Below are 12,908 nucleotides of genomic sequence, written 5' to 3'. Positions count from 1 at the left end.
ACCCTGAGGAGCATTTTCCTGGGGCAGAATCTCTCCTTGGAGGGGTAGGAATGCCAAGGATCAGCTGTGGGAGCAGCCCAGGCAGCTCCCCAGAGGTGCACCTTCCTAAACAGAGACAACCCAAACCAGTCCCAATCCCAAATCACCGAGCTCAAGTGACACACACATGCCTGTGCTGTCAGGGATGAGGTTCCTTGCAATCTCACACATCCCTTTTCCTCTCCTTTGCTCTTTAAAGGTTTTGTTTCTCTCGTGTTTCCACCAGTCTATGACAAAATGCAAAATTATCTTCACCGTGTCCGAGCTGTAGAACCTTGTGCCTCCTCTTGAACTGTTCAGCATTTTTACCACATTCATTTATTTTTATTACACTTCATTAGAACAATGATGTCCTCTAAGGTACTTGGGTTCTTCAGCAACCCATGACTACTCCCTCCCTCACAAACATCGCAGATTATTCCTGTTTTGCTGTCATATTCCCTCTCCATCCCTGAATTAGCTACGCCAATTAATTACCAGCCCCTGGGACTGCTCTTAGAGCACAAGCCCTGAGGCTGAGGAGTGAAAGGGATGTTATTACACAAGTGAGCAAGGTTTGGCTGCTCTTACCTCAGCTCCCTCGGGATTTTCCATCAGAACGCTGATTTCCTGCAAAAGGAACAACTCACCTGGGCATGTCAATGCCAACACTTTCTTGTTTCTAAACAAAAAATTACCCGAGTGTTTTGACAACATCAAAACATCATGTTTCATTATTTTGAGGGCATGGAACACTTTGATATTAATTCTAAAACATCTTTTCACTTAGAAGTTTCTTTTATAATCCAGTTGCTTTAAATGCCAAAATCAACTCAAAATATGTAAACAATTTTTAATGGTTTCACAGGGACATGTCAGGACAAAAAATACCTTTAAATTAAACTCCATATTTTTTTTCCCTGAAATGGAAAATGCACTTATTGCTCAGGTCTAGACATCAGTTCAACATCTTGGTGGACTCTGATGCAACTGAGAGAACCCACCCAGCAGAGATGGGCAATGGGGCTAACAGGGAGTGCAGGTGGGCATGAAAAAATCCAGGCTGAGCCAGGAGAGGAAAGAGGCAGAAGGATGAGCTGGGAACAATGCTGCAGGCCAGGGAAATGTGAATTTGTGATGCCAGGTGGAGTATTTGCACCTGGGCCAGCTTTCGGGGAGTTTGGAATGGGAATGGAGAAGCTGCCAAAGGAGACCATTTCAGAGCACTCATTTCAAGGACAATCCACAGAATCCTTTCAAATCCCATTGATTAGTGAAAATCCCACCCTGGAATTTCCTTCCCTCTAGAGCAGACTCCCTGCTGTGCCAGTGCAGAGCTGCATCCCGGTGGCATCAAGGGGAGATCTGGAAACATCATCTCCATCATTCCAAGCTGCTCTGAGCCTGGATCACCAGAGAAAGCAGATCAGTGCTGAGTGCCTGGCTGGGAGAAAAGCTGGAGCCATGCTCTGAAGCACATTAATTGCTTATTAATTACCCCATTCATCACGGTGACACCCTTGTCTGCATTCCCAGTGGCACCCTTGCCGTTGGCTGGGACTGTCACTGGGTAAACTGAGATACTTCTGCTGCCTCACCTCAAACCATCCTGGACCCCAAAGGGTGAAAAATAAACCCAAAAACCCCACACCTTCATGAGAATCTGAATGACAACATGGCAGGTGGGAAACTTGCCCCTCAATGGCAGCAGGGAAATGCAGATGAGAGGGGACTTCCAGGACAAGGGTGCTCCCAAAGCCCTCAAAGTTTGGGATTCATGGTACAATTTGCCAAGTATCATTTTACAGAGCCCATCCAGGGCTTTTCTGCAGCTTCCCACAGGCAACTGCAAGTTCCCATTAAATCACAGAGAGTGCTGTAAACCAATCACCAGGGAAAATTTCTGTTCCATCACCGGTGCTTTTTCTTTATTTCATTATTTATAGCACTCTCTGATTTCCAGCAACTTTTTTATTATAAAAAAAAATTATTTTCTTTGTCTGAAAATTGATATAAAAAGAAATCCATCTCTCAGCCGTCATTTCTCTTAATGATGTTTACATCAGCAGATGGGGAAAAAATCACTTTTTAAACAGAATTTATTACCCGCTGACCCAAAGCTTTCCCATACATCACTGTGCTTTCACAAAGTTAGTTTCCACAGCAACATGATGTAACTCTCCAGCGTGTCTGGGAGCTGCTGATGTTAACTCTTCCACTCCTATCCATATTTCTTCGTGAAGGGATACCTTGGCCACATGGACACCTCAAAACTGGATGACAGAGTCAATCTCCTGACTTGTAAGGGACACACAAGCATTATCCTGGCCCTGCAGAGACATCCCAACAACCCCATCCTGTCCCTGAGAGCGTTGTCCAAACGCTCCTGGAGCTCTGGCTCAGGAAGAACTCTGGCTCTGGGAAAGCTCAGGCTCAGGAATGCTCTGCAGATAGGGAAGTCTTTAAGTTGTCTCGTTTAATGAGACATCAATTAACAGCTTCAAGCAAGAGGGAAAGGCTGCAGGTGTCCCAGGGAAAGGAACCAGCTGGGCAGGAGTAGCACAGAAGGAAGGAGATGCTCCTCACAAAATCATGAAAGGGCTGGGTTGGAAAGGTCCTTAAAAATCATCCAGTTCCCAAAGGCAGGAACACTTTCCACAAGACCAGGCTGCTCCAAGCTGGCCTTTTCACCAGTGCAGCTGAAAGCAAGTTTATCACCAGTCACAGCAGGAACACCCAGCCCCTGTGAGAGATTTCCCCCAGGCCTGCCTTCTGGCCACCAAGGCCGGATGCCAAGAGAATCTGGGAACAAAATATAACACAGGGTTCTTCAGCAAAAGGCTTAGTGAAGATGGACAGACACATAAAACAGTGATGAATTCCTCTGGGGTGAGCACTTTGTGGTTCATCTCTTCAGTGAAGCACCAGAGAGCACAGCCCCTGGCTCTGAGGGGCCAGGTGTGCATGGACAGCTCCAGAGCCCTCTGCAGAGCACAGCCCACAGAGAATCAGCACAAGAGCAATCAGCACCAACATCCCGAGGAGGGGAAGGGCTCAGCACAGCAGCAGGGAACTCTCCAAGGATCTGCTCCAGGCTTTGGCCCCGCAGCTCCAGCCCAGCTTCGGGCCCAGGTGGATTTAGCAGCAGCTCTGGTCTCTCAGCAATCAAGGTTCAGCTCCAATAGAGACAGTTGCACCTATCACTGCATCCATTGATTGCCAGGATGTTGATAAACAATTGATTTTTTGCTGCAAAAGTCACCTGGAAGGAATTTTATGCCTCTCTCTACCGGGAGTGAGCGATAGCAGGAGCCTAACAAACACAGAGAGCACAAACTATCTCCTGCTAGGGCAGATAATTCCTGCTAGCAAACAGCTGAGTAATAGAAAGCAGTTGCTTCTACTGGGATTTGGGAGTCTACCGTGGTGTGAGATGGGAAAAGCATTTACTCAGAGCTTTGGCTCAGATATCAGTGTGTCACTTTGGCACCTTATCAAAGGAATCCAATATCTCCAGCCCCTTGGCTTGAGCCAGTTACAGAGCAGTAAGTGATCCACCTGAGGAGAGATGGCAATCAGCTCTCAGCACAGGCCTGCCAGAGATCAGAGGCCAAAGAGAAAAAGGCTGTGGGACCGTGGGAGGCAGTCACAACCTCCAGACACAAATTGTATTGAGGGGAAAGCAGCCCCAGGACGTTCTCCTTGTTAGGAGAACGTCACACAGGGAGCTCTGCAGTCAGAAAACAACCAGGCATTTCAGGGGACAAGAGAAATGCAAGTTCCCTGGGTCTATGGTTGCCTGAGAATTGGTGCCATATAACAGATTAGAAACCAGAAATCTGGGAGCAAAATGTAATCCAGGTGTTGGGGTCCTTCAGGGAAAGAGAACCATGTAATTAACTTATTCCTAACTTGGGAAAACTCTAGGTAGCATTCACAAGAGACAGCAAAGCAGAAGGGCATGTTGGAAACCAGGCCCTGGCAGCTCTGATCTCCCCAGATATCCCTGGATGCTGCAGAGCTCTGCTGTGAGAGTCCTCTGAGGAATTCCAAGTGGAATTGTATTTCTCTCTGGACATCAGCCCTGTGTGTGCTGTGCAACATCTCACTGACATAGCACTGCCAGGGTCTACAGAGGCAGAACTTCCTCCTAAACTTCCTTCTGCTCTCCTTTCAGCACTCCTAAAAACCACACAATGGCCAGAAAACATCTCCTACACACACACCATGAAAGATGCTTCAGTATCTGTTCCCCACAGCCTGGAGGGATGGAGGGAATCCCTGTGCTAAACCACTTCTCACCTTTCCCAAAGCCCAGAGCTTCCTCAGTAATACCAAAAAAGGGTAGTCCTTGTCCTGGTCTGGCCTGAATAAAAGGATTGGTGGAATTTAAAGGTGTTTTCTGAAATGAGTCTCCACCCATAACTGCGCTTTGGCTGGTGTGTCAGCTGTGTGTTCATCACCACAGTAATTCATCAGCAAACACCAACAGCTTTGGGAAAGCTGACTCAGGAGACTGAGACCTTATTTAGCCAAAAACACTTGCTCTGATTGATTTTTTTCCTAAAAACAATTTAAGCTTCCTTTTCTGCATTCTGTGTGGCAGCTCTTGCAACAAGTTAAAGACTCCAGCAAAGCTAGTCTGTGCTAAGAGGCATCAGTTCTGCCAAAAAAATTATCTGAGCTCCATTTTACAGTGACATGAACATACATTGATGGGGTTACCATCATTATCAGAGATCAGACACAGGATTAGGATCATTATCAAATCAGCCTACCCATGCCATTTCCTCCACTTATCTTAAAGTCCTCGAGTCTACCAGACGATGTTGACCTTTATATCAAAAAATGTCGAGCAGCCTATTTATTGGAAAGCTCCAAATTAGATGACCAAGAAGGAGAAAGCTTTTCCAGCAGCAGCTTCCACCCCCATCAGCAGGATCTAGGAGCTCCAAAACGCAGGGAACTGACTGCAGGCTCATCAGAATAGTCTGTTTGATTGAAGGAGATGTGCTGATCAGTCAGGCAGCCAGCCAGGGGGTGTAGTCTATTTCCTGCCCAGAACTGGGAGATCCATCCATCCATCCATCCATCCATCCATCCATCCATCCATCCATCCATCCATCCATCCATCCATCCATCCTCAGAGTCAGCCGTGCCAGGCAGGAGCAGTGTGTGCAGTGGGGCTTTAAAACTCTGCCCCATGGAATGAGGGGAGTTGGGATTGAGATGGCAAAGGGAAGCCTCAGCAAAACCACACCCAGTGGAGGACTAGGGCACCGGGCCTGGAAATGGGCCACAGCCTTTCTCCTGCTCAGGGATCCTGTAAGAGGAACTACCATGGGGGCAGGACTTGGATATGTTTTTGATATGAATATCAAGGACAATCCTTTCCCAAAGCTTCCCATATCCATTGTGTGGGTCAGGCTAAAGCTCAGCTCCAGGTCCAACACTAATGAGACAGTGAAAATGACTCTGTTGGAAAGAGAAAACTGGGATACACAACCCGTGATCATGACTGGAGCCCAGGGGGATGAGCAGTAGGAACAACCCCACACACGCTCCCAAGGTTTGGGGTGCCAGCACCCAGCCACCACAGCATCCAGGCAGGATTTTCCCACAATCACCTGTCCATCCTCGGACTCAACATCCCATTTCCAGCGATCCTGAGGTCTCACACCTTACCCACACTGCCACAGAGCTGGGGCCACTCGAAACCTTGCCACCCACACTCTGCATCCCCAGCTGCTCCTGCTCCTTCCCAGCCTTTCCACCTGATATTTCTGCTGAAGGGATCAGCCATTGAACTCAGCCCCAAAGTCCCGCCCTTGCTCATGCAGAAGTGCCCCTGGGGTCCAGAGAACATAAACCAAACCCAGCTGCTCTCTGCTGTCACAGCCTAAGTGCATTAATGTCTTTTTATCTCCGGTGGGGGCACCGTGGCCGTCCCCTGTTTCCATGCAATTGGTGTTAATAAAATCTCTCTCTGCAGAAGTGACAGGGGAAGGATCCCCTTCACTTGGCAGATTTTATCTGCATTGAAATTGAAGTGCAAGCCTTGTGTTCCATAAACCCCTCTGTTGATAGCTCTCATCTGCGACCCTCCTCCGAGACCGGCTTCGGGCTGATTATTCCCAAAGAAAACATCTCTATAAGGCAGCCCTCAGCTCTGGCTTGCAATCAACAAGTCAGCTCTGAAACACTTCTTTCAGCCAGCTTAGGTAATTTTCACTGCAAAATTAAAAGGAAAAATTGTCCAGAGACAAAACATTACACAGAGCACATGGGAAATAAGATCCGGAATGGAGTTGGAGTTATGGCCAAAAACTGGTTAGTTAGGATTGAGGTGGGAGCCCTTGGAGCTGTGAGGCAGCAGCTGAAGGGAGACCTGAGGAAATTAAAGCAGCTGTTACAGCCTCCTTTCCTCCTCAGCACGTGGGCAAGGGAGGACAGGAGCTCTGAGCTGAGCCCAGGTGTCCAAGCTCCACGGGAAGTCCTAAGAAAATAGGTGGGAAAGAAGGGAAGAAACAGCTGAGCAAGGAACACACCTGAGTGGAAAGCCAGCAAGGCTTTGTGCCTGCCTCCAGGAGCAGGAGCTGGGAGGAGCAATCCAGTCCTAAAGATCCTGAGATGGGCAGAAAACTGACAGTGTGGAAGGCAGGAAAAGGGAGGCTGAGAAAAGCCAGGTAGCAGCATCCTCTCAGGATGCCATGGAAATTCGTCTGCATTCCCTGCCATCCCAAGATATAGGGATCAAACATGTGCATGTGAGTTGGGGTGCTGGGGGTAATGCTGTACCCCACGTGCAACCTTAGTTAAGTCTGGATGGCCAAGTGAGGCCCTTAAACCACTTGAAAATTCTCCTGGAGGTATTTCACCAGAGCCTTGAGGGTCTAAAGACCAAAGAAAGACACATTCCCACTGCCTTCTCTCACCTCCCAACACCTTCCCTTTCCTATCTACAGAAGAACTTCACTATACTCAGATTTTCCTCCATGCTTTTGAAATCCCAGATTCATCTGGTGTGTCTTTGGTTTCACACAGCCTCTCCCCCATAAATCACTCATTCGGTTCTAGATTAATATTAACCATTTTGCCAGAAGCTCCTAATCTGCACAAACTGCTCCTGAGTCCACACCAAATGGAGAGAAATTATGAATGTGCTTCATCAGTCAAGGCAGGGAAAATGATAACAGTGAGGAGAGACAGTAAATAGGAAAAGCATCCTCCGAGTATTTCCAAAGTAAATCAAGTTATGGGAACAATTAGAGGAAATAGAGGTTTGGTCTGCAATTACAGTCCTGTTGCTTCTCCCAGCCACACAGACAGTTATGCAGCATCAAAAAGAAGAACTGACTTGCATTTTTAAAGAACTTCCAGGTTGTTTTTTTCCCAATTGAGAGAACAGTTTGAGAATCTCCCTCTCTCTTCCCCCCCATTCAGCCAGCACTACTGAGCTCAGCTGTAACTTGAATATTCAATTCAAAGTCAGGGCAGAGTTGAGGGTACTGATGAAACCCAGCCAAGATCCCCCCACCCACAGGTTCAGCAAAGCTTTTTGCAGATTTTGGCCAGAGAGCAAATAAATGCAGCCCTAAAGCCCCTTGTGCTCAGCAAAGCAGAACTGGAGGAATTCATTAACCATTTTTCTGGGGCATTCTTTGTATGTCCAGGTTGTAGCAGGTGAGCCCAGCTCTGCCCAGTCTGTGTTTTCAAGCGATGAAAATAATGATTTCTTGATATTGAAAAAGGATAAAACCTTAACTGGCCCCATCTAATTGGCCATGGAAGGCAAATTATAGACTGGGATCCAGAAGGCAGCAATTCATGGAAGTTTTACAATTAATCTAATTAATAATCTTCAATTAATTTATTGCAGTCTCTTAAGAGGTAAAAAGGAGAGGTGTGACTGCTGCGGACGGAGACACAGCCCAGCAGCTCTGCCAGCCACAGGGTGACAGCTCGACCTTGCGAGTGTCACCTCTTCCCGGGAATTCTGCCTCCGAATCCAACCCCTGCTGTGAGCACGGGGGAAGGAACAGCCCCCCTCGGAGATAAGAAGTGACAAGTGCCCGAGAGTGCCGACGTGCTGGGACATCAGGTGGGGACAGAAGCCAGGACAGAAGGACACGTCTCCCTGCGAGGCGCTGGAGCGGAGCAGCCCAGCGGGATCTTGCCTTCAGCCAGGACAGTGCCCTTGGAATGCTCTCGAGCTGCCTGCAACCCTTTCCTTCCTGGCCAAAGCCAAACCCTGGGCAGAGATACACAAAGTGCAATAAACATCAATTTTACCCTCAGTGTGGACTTTGTGCAGAGCTCACTGCACCTCTCCATCCCCAGGAATGGATTTTTCCACATTGCAGGTCTGAGATGGAGACTCCTCTCCTAATCCAGCTTGCAGGAAGGGTCTGACTCCCCACAAGACCCCACTCCTCACTCTCAGGGAAGGATTTGAAGGGGCAGGAATAAACTGAGTCTCCCTCACTGCAGCCAGAGGGGAAGCAATGACCTGCACAAGGTGGCAGTGCCTTGAGGAGCCCAAAGCCTGGGACCTTCCTGCCCCACACCACAGCCTGGGCTCCCACCCTCCTCTTCCCTACCTGAGTACATCCTCCAGTCTCCTGTGCCTCGCTGGAAGTCCCAGTGGGATAACACAGGCTCTCACATCAGTGCCTCATTATCCCAATCATTCTAATCACCTCATTAGGCACCTCATGGCTACTCCAGCAGCAGCTTACTTGAAATTGCCTTTCCCACCATCAATATCATCTTGAGAGGGACAAATCTTCTGGGTAGGCAGAGAGCCTCAAGAAAGAGAGAAGGGGCTAAAAGTCAGGGATGTTGCAGTAAATAATGCAGGATTGGACACTCATGGCAGCACCAGCCTCTTCCCTATCAGAGCTTTCCTTCCTAATAAATGTGTCCAGTTAAAACAGGGACTAAAATGAAAATAGAATTGCTGTCCTGCAGGAGTGGGGCAGAGCTTTTATGTCTTTCCCTCTCAAAAGTCAGATGAAAGGTCAGCAATTCTTACAATTTGTAAAACACAGTAAACAAATCCCGAACAAACAAAAACTAAAAGGGAATAAATTTGATCCAAAAATTATGATGCTCCAATCCAAACCAGGGTAACTGAAAGTCCCACAAAGCAACTGGGGCTTCTAATTTAAAGAGAATATTTTAAACAGCCCAGATTTGCTTCCTCTTTTTTTTTTTTTTAATCAAATGAGAAAATTAATTTTTAAAAATCCTCCCTGGGAAAAAAAAGCAGGTTTTCAGTGGAAAGCAGCTGAAATGAAAAATTCTTCTGCAGGTCCTCTCTGAAGAGGAAAAGGCATTTTTCACTGAAATGGAGAGAATATGTTCTCTTTCCTGATGAAAGGGAATGGTGCTTCTGGACAAATCCCTGCAAAGAGGACAGCCCGTGCCAGGGCACAGAGCATCTCCAGGCTTTTCCCCCAAACCAGCTCTGGCAGAATCCCTCCAGTGCTGCATTGGCTTCTAACTGCAGGTTTCATTTAAAGCAAAGAATTCGACTCAACTCAAAACAAAGCTCTTCAATTTGGATTTTTCCCAGTGGTTTTGTTGTGGTTTTGAAAGTGAGGCTAAAATCAACAATTACAGAAATTGCTATGCCTGTGTAACGAGCACAGCAGTGGAAAATTCCCATCCTGCTCTGGACTCAAACTCAGAGCAGATCCTGCTTACAGGATTGACTTTGAAGAGCCAAATGATTTTTCCTCTGAGTTACCAGGAAGCACTGCTGAAATATCCCCCCCACCCTGATAACTTCCAGCAAAATCCCAGCCTTAAAAGGGACCATGATTTGCCCTCCCAGACAAGGCAATGGTGCCCTACCAGTGCAGAGCCTTATCCCTGGAAGTGCTTAATTCCATATGCTTCAGAGGACAGAAGAGAAAAAAAGGTAATTAAAAGGCCCTTAATGCATCTGGCCAATTAAATAAAGCTGTAAATGGCAAGGAAATAATTCCTTGCTGACCCCTGCAGCAATCAGCTGCTGACCTGCAGCATGAGAATTGATTAGCCCTATCTTAGCGTGGCTTGTATAACTACAAATGTTATTATTGGCCATAAAATCAGCCAGCCCTTTATGCAGCCCATTGGTGGCATTTGGCTCCCTGACCCCCCCAGCCATGAATTTTGCTGGCTGGAAGGAACAGCCCTGGGCTGGGAAAAGCCTTTCTGGGCATCCCTGTGGGATTGGGAGGTGGTTTCCAATGGTGGGCAGCACTGTCCCAGTTTGCCCCAGTGCAGCCCTCAGTAAATTTGATGCAGTGAGGGGTTAAGTGCCCAGAATAAGCTCAGCCTTACAGCTCTGAGCTGCTGCTGAGCCCAGGTTCCCTCACCCCCCTCACTCTGTTAGTAACACTGCTGTCAGCACCAGGCTGAGTGAAATCCTCCCCTTTTCCTGAGAGACAGCAAAGCTGGGGCAGGATCTGCCCTTCTCCCCCTCCCTAAGAAAATCCCATTTTCCTGGCACAAGTGCTCACTCAGCACCTGCCCTGGAGCAGAGCCCCCTGGCCAAAAGCTACTTCCAAACACCTTTGGAGCTGATCAATAAGGAATTGCTGGCTTCCTCACAGCTCAGAGCCATCTCTCCATATGTCATCCCTCTTTCCTCTTCCTCCCTCGAACTTTTGTGCTGGGCTGGATGCACAGGAAAACACACTCAGTCCTCAGGAGCTCTGGGAAGCAAACTGGAAGGTGACATTAGGGTCAGGGAACAACTTCTCTCTGGGCAGAGCTGGAGCTCTGTGATCTGGAGTGCTGACTGATGTGGCTGTGTCCAAAAATCTGGATAAATCCAATGACTTTGGTAGCTAAAAGGTCTGGAGGGTATCTCAGTAGACATACGAGAGTTTGAGCCCAAAATCTGGAATCTGTGGTGAGTTTTTATCCAGTTCAACCCCCCAGGGCCATCAGGGAGTGGATATTTCCTGTGTCCCAGACAAACCTTGAAGACAAAGGTGTCTGGAAAGGGGCTGTTCTGTGGCAGGACACAGAATCCCACCATCTCAACAATCACTGCAGCCCTGGAATAAGGAGAAGCAGGGAATGTTGGGAGTGCTACCAAAACTGGGGATGCTCTCAGGCCATATTTCCATTTGGTCTGTGTTGACAAGGGAGTCTGAAAGAGGAATAACCAGCCCTGGCCACTCCAGGGCACCAGCAAAGCCCACCAGCCCAGTGCTAAAAACTTCCCAAAATGACACAAATGGTCAATGCACAGGTTTGGTGCCTCTGGGAACCAACAGCAGCGGCCAATCAAAAGCAACACTCCCTGTTTTGGGCACAGCACCAGAGACATCTTCAAGTGAGGAATCAAAGATTATGTGAAGGGATGCTGAGACAGGGACTGGAGGATTTGGGAATTGCACCAGGTGTCCAGCCTTTCCTGGAGGGCTGGCTGTGGAGAGGAGGTGCTCCATGCTGAGGATCATTCTCCTTACCCCCTGTTCCCAACACCAGTGTCACACTGTCCCCTCCAGCAGCAGAGCCCTGCCCATGGGCCCTTCCAGACACCTCTCCTGCCCAGGGGAGCAGAATTGCATCCATAGCCTCAAAACAAAGCATTTCTTCCCAAACGGAAAAGAAGCAGGGGGGAGAGAAGCAAAAGGAAAGGCAGGAGGGGAAGGGGACAAAAGGGAAGGGGCAGCTGTGGGCTCCAGCCCTGCCTGAGCTCCTTCCTTTTGATGACAGCCCCAATTAGCGTGGGGCTGGCTGCAGCCCTGGCAGCAGGGAGCTGCTCCCTGTGGAGAGCTGGGGAGGGAAGGAGGGAAGCTTTCACTCACCTGCAAAAGCCTGAGGTGCTGAAACCTCTCTGTGTTTGTATTTAATGTGTGCACACGACCAGAGCTGAGAAAAGTGGGTGTGAATATGCAGCTCCCCATCCCAGAAGGCTCCTGCTGCTGCCCTTCCCTCACTGCTTGCGTTGCTCAGGTCCTGCACAGAGAGGGGCTCAGAAGGCAGGATTCACACAAGCCATGTGCTCTTACATGATTGCTCCAAGGATCTCCCCATACCATCCAGGAGTACTCTCCAGAGCCTCACTTGTCCTCTTCACCTAAAGGAAGGCAAGCAGGAGCAGAAAGTCCTAGCTGACAGTCATCCAGGCTGGATACCAAAACCTGGAATAAAGAATAACCTGCTTTTTGTTATTTACTCCTACCCAGCACCAAATGAACCCAGTGTTTGGGCAGGGGAACTTCCCATTGTGGCTCCTCAGTCGGGGTGGCAGGAGCAGAGAGGGTGAAAGGAAAGGGAGTAAAGACAGCAAAGGAATGGCAGGGAAGGGAGAGGGAAGAAAATAAAGAGGTGAGTGGGCACAAAGCAGGGGGGGCTGAGAGAATCCATCAGAGGAACAACTGAGCAGCTGCTCCTGCCTTCACCCCGAGCTTTGCCAGAGCTTTGGCTAAGTCCAACAACAAATACCCACTGTACCAGGGAGATTATCCACCTTTAAACAATGGAGGGAAGCAAGGCCTGCACAGAGGAACAAATGGCATCCCTGAGGACTGAGCAGGGCATTCCAGATCCTGGATGCTGGTGCTGGCTGCACATCCCATTGCTCAGCCCATCATGGGGAGCAGCAGACCAAGGCTCTCCCCTCTCCGAGTCTGGGGGCCAGGACTAGGATGGTGCAGTGTATGATGAAATGTTTTTAATCACATCCACAAGCTCTCTATTTCAGCTTGTTTTAGACACAAATGGCTGCACTTGTGAGAGCTTTAATGTGTTTTGGGGTGAAAAGGAGCAGAATTTTGGTTCATATACACACAGAATCCAAGAATGGCTTGGGCTGGAAGGAACCTTACTCACCTCCCTCACAGGGAACAATTCCTTCCCCATATCCCACCTAAATCTACTCT

General features: G+C 48.5%; 1 protein-coding gene and 1 long non-coding RNA gene across 2 annotated transcripts in view; one reads left to right on the top strand and one right to left on the bottom strand.

Annotated features, from left to right (window-relative positions):
- Positions 1-1,974: 1,974 nt before the first annotated feature.
- The window catches only part of LOC135309530 (uncharacterized), a 50,019-nt gene continuing 39,085 nt past the window's right edge, over positions 1,975-12,908 (bottom strand). The window contains exons 12-14 of the long non-coding RNA XR_010369752.1: positions 11,832-12,167; positions 8,718-8,823; positions 1,975-8,269 (exon numbers count right to left, since the gene is read on the bottom strand). This is a non-coding gene — a long non-coding RNA (uncharacterized LOC135309530). The remainder of the gene's footprint in view (positions 8,270-8,717; positions 8,824-11,831; positions 12,168-12,908) is intronic.
- The window catches only part of ANAPC13 (anaphase promoting complex subunit 13), a 264,408-nt gene continuing 258,143 nt past the window's right edge, over positions 6,644-12,908 (top strand). The window contains exon 1 of the mRNA XM_064435625.1: positions 6,644-6,656. The gene's annotated coding sequence lies outside the window, so the exon portion shown is untranslated. The remainder of the gene's footprint in view (positions 6,657-12,908) is intronic.

The sequence above is a fragment of the Passer domesticus genome, chromosome 11, assembly GCF_036417665.1.
Source record: "Passer domesticus isolate bPasDom1 chromosome 11, bPasDom1.hap1, whole genome shotgun sequence".
Taxonomy (NCBI): Eukaryota; Metazoa; Chordata; class Aves; order Passeriformes; family Passeridae; genus Passer; species Passer domesticus.
Note: the sequence above shows the minus strand (reverse complement) of the source record. Positions and strands in the feature narration are given on the sequence as shown.